Genomic DNA, 6,000 nt, shown 5'->3' with positions numbered 1-6,000 from the left:
TCATTGTTATTGTTTTCATGTTAATTGTTGACTATTAACTAGTTATCCTGTACCCAGCGGTTTCCCTGTTTTGCTTTCTCTCACGTTCCTAATCTATCACCAATGAATTTCATGTAACCCCTTACGCCTCCTCTTTTTGATTCTAATATGTAAAATAAGGTGCTAAACTGCCATTCTCCGGACCAATTTCCAATGTGTTAGGATTTTGCTTCCCCGCAGTTGTCCTCAGTTTGGCCCTAAGAAACTCACCAAAAATTCTCTACAGGCCTGAATATCTCTTAAGTTAACAATACTAAACAGGAGAAGGAGCCAAGATGGTACATCAGGGTCCTACATGAGTATCTCTATAGCATTAACAAAATAAGACCATCAAGGAGCTGTTTTAAAATTGAATATATTAGTACACATTCATTCATTCAAAACCGACAGCTGTGATTTCAGTACTTATTTTCTTTTCTGTTTCTCCTGAAAGAGCCTGGGCTCTTGTCACCACCCCACAAACTCTCAAATTTCTTGAGGACAAAGGTAGCAGGGGAATGGATGAATGAATGAATGAGTGAAATAACCTGTATAGACAAAATGTTTACCTGACACACAGTATGTTTTCAGTTAATTTCAAGGAGGCAGTTGGTGGTAGTGGTTGAGAAGGCAGGCTCTGGAGTTGGGCTGACTATGTGGGAGTCCAGTCTTGCCACTTAACTGATTTGTGACCTTGGGCAGTCCATTTATCACTCTGTGCCTCAGTTTCCACATTTGTCACCATGGGCCAGTAATACAACCAAATCCATAGGGTCGTTGTGAGGCTTACATGAATCAATTTAAATGCATAGTAGGCATATAGTAGTCATTCAATGAAAATTAGCTATATTATAAAATTATTTTATCAACTTATTCACGTAGTTGGTGATGGGAAACTCCCAGGTTTACAGGCAGTCAGAATAAATGAGTGAACTGGGGGGAGCTGAAGGTCTTCATTTAAAGGGGAGACTGATTCTAATGGTGTTAATGGGAGACAGGCAGGGGGTCTGTGATTTTCAGAATCTCCTCCTAGGGATAGTCACACACGATCCCAGCACGGCTCCTGAAAATGTAAATACCTTTTACACTTGCTTCTCAAGTCCTTATTTATTTATTTCTCAAAACCCTGCTTTTACGGAGCGCAGCCTCTTGGCCAGATCTTCAGCAGTGTGGTCTGTTCTCAGCCCTCTTTTACCTGTCAGGTGGCCTGTGCCCATTTCACCTTCCCTCCGGGGTCCCGCGTCCAGCATGTTTCTCCCATGTCACACCTCGAGGAAGGGACTCAAAAACTCATATTGTGCGCCGGCGCGTCACCCTTTCCAGGGAGAACTGCAAATCAGAGGAGTGACTGTGGCAGAGGTGGAATTTGGGCTTCTCTTACGCGCCGAAGGGCGGAGCGGGGGTCTCCCTCACGGACCCTGTATCACCCAGCAGGTGGCGGTCTACCGGCGAGACCTGCAAGGTTCTCGTCCAGAAACTTGAACGGGATGGTGACGGCACTGCGTGAGTACAACCCAATCTCCCTGAGCTGAGCAGTGGACATCCGCGAAAAAGAGAGGAGAGAAATGTGGGGACTCCTTGTTGGGGTGACTCAAGCATTCAGACCCGACGAGCTTCACCCAGGAAGGCTTCAGAAAGGGTGAGTACGGAGCAGCCCACGGAAAAGGGAGCGCCGTCCTTTTCTTAAGGCATTGCCCTTGTCTTGCACTGACTGGCTTTCCGAACCTCCGAGAAAGATATTTCTGGAACGGAGGTGCCTGATCAGATAGAAGCAGCACGAGAAAGAATCCTGGGAAGGCAGTGCCTGAGCGCCCGGCTCTCTGCATCGGGAGGAGCGCGGATTCCCTGCAGACAGATGGCGCTGTCTGGCTTTCCCTTGGCCTCCTGCTCAGGTCCCTAGAGGCTCCCGCCGCAGCGGCCGCTCTAGCCGGCTGGTTTGGGCTCGGTGGTTCCGGGCGGAAGTGAGGCGCCGAGCGGGACGGCCTCTGGTGACATTTTCTCCGGGCGGCGCGGGCGAGTGAAGGGACTTGGTGGTGTAGCCTGCAGGGGTGGCGAGATTTCCTTTGGCCCCGGCGGGGCTCTGACCGCAACTCTCTGCTCGCCAGCAGGGCTTGGGCCGAGGAGGAGAAGGCGCCGGCGGCCGTCGCTTTCCGAGTCACGGCGGCCGGGAGAGTGCCGGCTGGGGGGTCAGTACGTGTTCCGACGGGGCGCGCGGAGCGGACGAAGAGGTGCGGAGCCGCCCCGGAGAGCAGGTGAGGCGGGAAGGGGCGCGGGGTCGCGGCTCGGCTACGGATCGAGCCGCGGCATTCGGGCTGGTCCCGGGGAGGGGTCGGGTTGAGGCGTAGGACAGCGGGCCGTGGGTGAGGGCTCTGCGGCGTCCGAGGGCCGGGCTTGTGACGGGTCCACAGGCGAGTGCCTGGACTTGGCGGGGGGCGCGGCCCGGGTGGGGGCTAACTAGAAGGGTTGGTTGCTCGCTCGCCTGTGGGTTGGTGACCCTCTCGTCCTCCCGGCTCGCTCGAATTGGCGGGCCGAGCCTCCCCCTCCTTCCCAGAATGCTGGGGCCCGGGCGAGGCCGGTCCCCTTCCCCCGGGTCTGAGAGGAGGCTGGAGGTGCCGCAGCTCTCGGGCCGCGCGGGGCAGCGGCTTTACGACCCTGGAGTTGCCTTCACGCAACTTTCCTGCGCCCGGGCGGGCGGGGGAAGCGGCGGCTGCGGCACCTCCGCCAACTCTGCGGGCTTCGCCTGCCGGGCTCTGGCGCCGACGTCTGCCCGTACTCCCGAGAGCGCAGGCGGCCGCCCCAGCACAGCGGTGGCCTAGGAGGAGGAGGGAGACAAGCTTTCTCAGGCGTGGTGCCTTCTGCCTCTGGGCGCTTTCTTTCGGTAGGCAGACGCCTCTGGTCCTCGGGAGGGACACGGCAGTCTCCAAAATTGACCTCTCCTGGCGAGTTTGTCAGTTCGTCAACTTTATTTAGAAAGCCGGCGACGATGTAAAGCGACGAGCCCCACGTTAAAGATCGTCGTCTTCTCTGACTCCTCCCAGAGTTTTCTCTTTTCCGCAGTAGCACTTGGTGCTTTATTTCTTGTACCACCGACCTCAGTGTCTTGTTGGAGCAGCAGCCCCCAACAGAACCAACGGCACGCCATTCATTCTGCCTTTTAGACCGGCCTCTTCGCTGTCGCGGAATAGAGGCTCGCAGGTCGAAGGAGTGAACGTCCGTACTTGTTCTCCCGCATTGAACCGCGCGAGCAGTTTATCCTTGGATAAGCTGTGGGTTTCTTGCTTGAGCTTTTGCTTTCGGAGTCCTTCCACGCAGTAGGATGAAAGTTCCACGGGTGATACTTTGTCACGGGGGACCTCTTGATGACAACTGCGTCTGGCAGTTTCGCTTGGGCTCTTGTTGTGTAGTGTCGTTGGGCACTTGCTAACCGTTGGAATCACTCCTTTTCTTCTCCTGGGATGTTTAAGAATGGAGGCTGTTAACTTTTCCAGTGTAGTTTTGCTGATCCTGGCAGTTTGGATTTTTCTAGTAAGAGCATTGCCTTTTGGTTTAACAAGCATTTTTAGAGGCCTACAATGGATAGTTATTACCCGATGTCCTGAGCAGTCACACTGCTAACCGTTTTTTAGTACGAAGTGTAATATTTTGGCAGAGTAACCTGGCCAATACAATGCCTAGTTGGGAACTTTATGCTCAGTAAATATAAAATTATGAGCTAAATATGAATTCAGGAAACTAGACACGCTTTAGATAATTTGTATGCTACTTTAAAAAGAGCCTTAGTGAAATTTCATACAGTTCCATGAAATGAGAAATAAAAATATTTGTAGACATTTCTAAACTACATTCTTTCAGAGTACTTTTCAATATCACTGTAATCTTAAAACTTCAAACTGTATCTTTTTCATAATGTTAATATTATAGACTTCAAAATAAGTGTATACAATATGAAAGGCAGGGAGAAATATCATGGTTATTATACCTAAAGCATCGGCTAAATATGATTTCATAATGGAAAAAATTTTTTCTGACATATTTTGGAGCTGGAAACTTTCCCATTATTAATTAGCTTCATATTAAGTTCACAGTATAGCTGTTAGATTACTCACTAATCAGTTTATATTACTCTTAAATGCATTTATGAAAGTATCATAATACTTCATTTTATAGTCTTCACGATTTATTCAAGACCTATATATTAAAGATAAATTAGGCTTTAAGTTCTAATTTAAGACAGTTCTTTTAGAAGTGAGTGCTCAATGTATGTCCTTCAAATGTTTCTACTTTCATAAATGACATTGGTACCTTAAATCTCCTTACTATATATGTGACTTAACTTCTGGGAGCATGTGTAGTCACTTATTATTTAAGGGATTGTTTTGCTGGAATCTTCAATCTTATGGTTTTGTTCTGATGTGTGCATGAATAGACTTGATATATGGGTAATTAGGATGTTTTTGTTTTTTCTCTTTAAAGTTCGAAGTTGGTATATGCTAGAGACCCAAACAAACCCTGTTTGTAACTTGGGTAAATCACTTGAGAACTTACTGATGTTTCTGGTTGTAACTAGGGACATATTTACTGAATTGATGATACTTGAGAAAACCTGTAAAAGATGAAAAATGTACTGTGGTATGTTTTCTTTTGAACCATATTTATTTCAACATTCTCCATTATTTTAGGAAAGAGTTTGGGGCCAAATAAAGTTTCTTGAGTTGCTGTAATTATATAGTAAAAATGAAATAGACATATTAATAACTGAGTAAAAAGCTCTGAGACTAGAAAGGTGAAAAAGCTATTGAGAAAACACAGATGACAAAACATTCAGTGGCACCTCTTTATTCTCACAACACTCATTTATTGATTGCTCCTGTGTCCCAGTAGTGCTTTATTTTCTAGAGCTGTAGTGGTGGAGAAGATTGACAGGCCCTGATGCTGTAGGAGCTTACACATTTAAACCTGAGGTTTGAGCTGATTGCCAGGTGCGACTTGCAGGCTAGGGAACAGCCTAAGCAAAGTCATGAGTATCAATGATCTTGAATGGTTAAGTGTGGCCAGTGCCCTCAGTTTACAGAGGGATAGGTAGTGTATAAGAAGGTAGGCCCAGCTTGTGAAAGTACGGTACCTTAGTCTTTTAATGAGTTACTACTTCTTTTGCACTGGGTGGGAGGGAACTCGGGTGGAATATAAGAGATCGGTATTCCTTTAGCCTTTATTTCAGTGAGTAGAAATTTTATTCGTTTTATTTTTTTATTTGAGGTTGACTCTTTGATAGTTATTTTTTAATTGTCAAATTTCAGTCTTATTTAAATTTGACTGTTGTCATGGAACTTTTCTAAATCTGTAGCCTTCAGCTTTAACTGTACCTACTTTCCCTACTGTTTAGGACTCATGATTGAACTTAAGGGAAATAGTGTTTTCTGCTTCTGTGTGGGCAGCTTCTCTCAGCAGAAGTGGGATTGATGTTCAGTCAGTTTTCACACCCAGCCTACAGGTCCTTGTGGGAAAAAGAAAGGAGCAGGGAGAAACTAAAAAACATCTTGCTTGTTTTATTTTCTTCTATATTCCTGAACTGCTGGGGAGGATTGTGTTGTATGTACTATATGTATTTATTGTAACATTAGTAGCAGTTGATAATAGTAAATGTAATTTTAAAGTACTGTAAAATAACCAGTGTAATTCATGTTCGATGGCTGTCATATTTAGGATTTGTAGATTTTATTTACAGTGTTTTAAGTTTTGTTTCTGTTCTCTTTCATGTCTATTCAAAATAGGGACCTCATTCCTCTTTGCTCTGATTCTTTCACTTAATAGCCAATAGACAGATGGTGTAAATCCTGTTATTATTTTGACTTTATTTAATTTTAAAACTACCTGGATCAGTATTTTCTAGGAGAGATTAATCAAAAGTAGAACTCTTTCCACAGAACTTAGTTTTATTTGTATGTGGGGGTATTTTTACCTGGTTAAATAAAAAAACCTCAT

At 45.9% G+C, this 6,000-nt stretch overlaps 1 protein-coding gene across 4 annotated transcripts in view; it reads left to right on the top strand.

The window, feature by feature from the left end:
- The first annotated feature begins 1,967 nt into the window (after positions 1–1,967).
- Positions 1,968–6,000, top strand: part of ARK2N (arkadia (RNF111) N-terminal like PKA signaling regulator 2N) — a 68,242-nt gene continuing 64,209 nt past the window's right edge. For all 4 annotated transcript variants that reach the window (XM_090285567.1, XM_090285563.1, XM_090285564.1 and 1 more), the window contains exon 1: positions 1,968–2,270. The gene's annotated coding sequence lies outside the window, so the exon portion shown is untranslated. The remainder of the gene's footprint in view (positions 2,271–6,000) is intronic.

Source organism: Furipterus horrens, unplaced genomic scaffold (assembly GCF_987537825.1).
Source record: "Furipterus horrens unplaced genomic scaffold, mFurHor1.1.pri manual_scaffold_8, whole genome shotgun sequence".
Classification (NCBI taxonomy): Eukaryota; Metazoa; Chordata; class Mammalia; order Chiroptera; family Furipteridae; genus Furipterus; species Furipterus horrens.
Note: the sequence above shows the minus strand (reverse complement) of the source record. Positions and strands in the feature narration are given on the sequence as shown.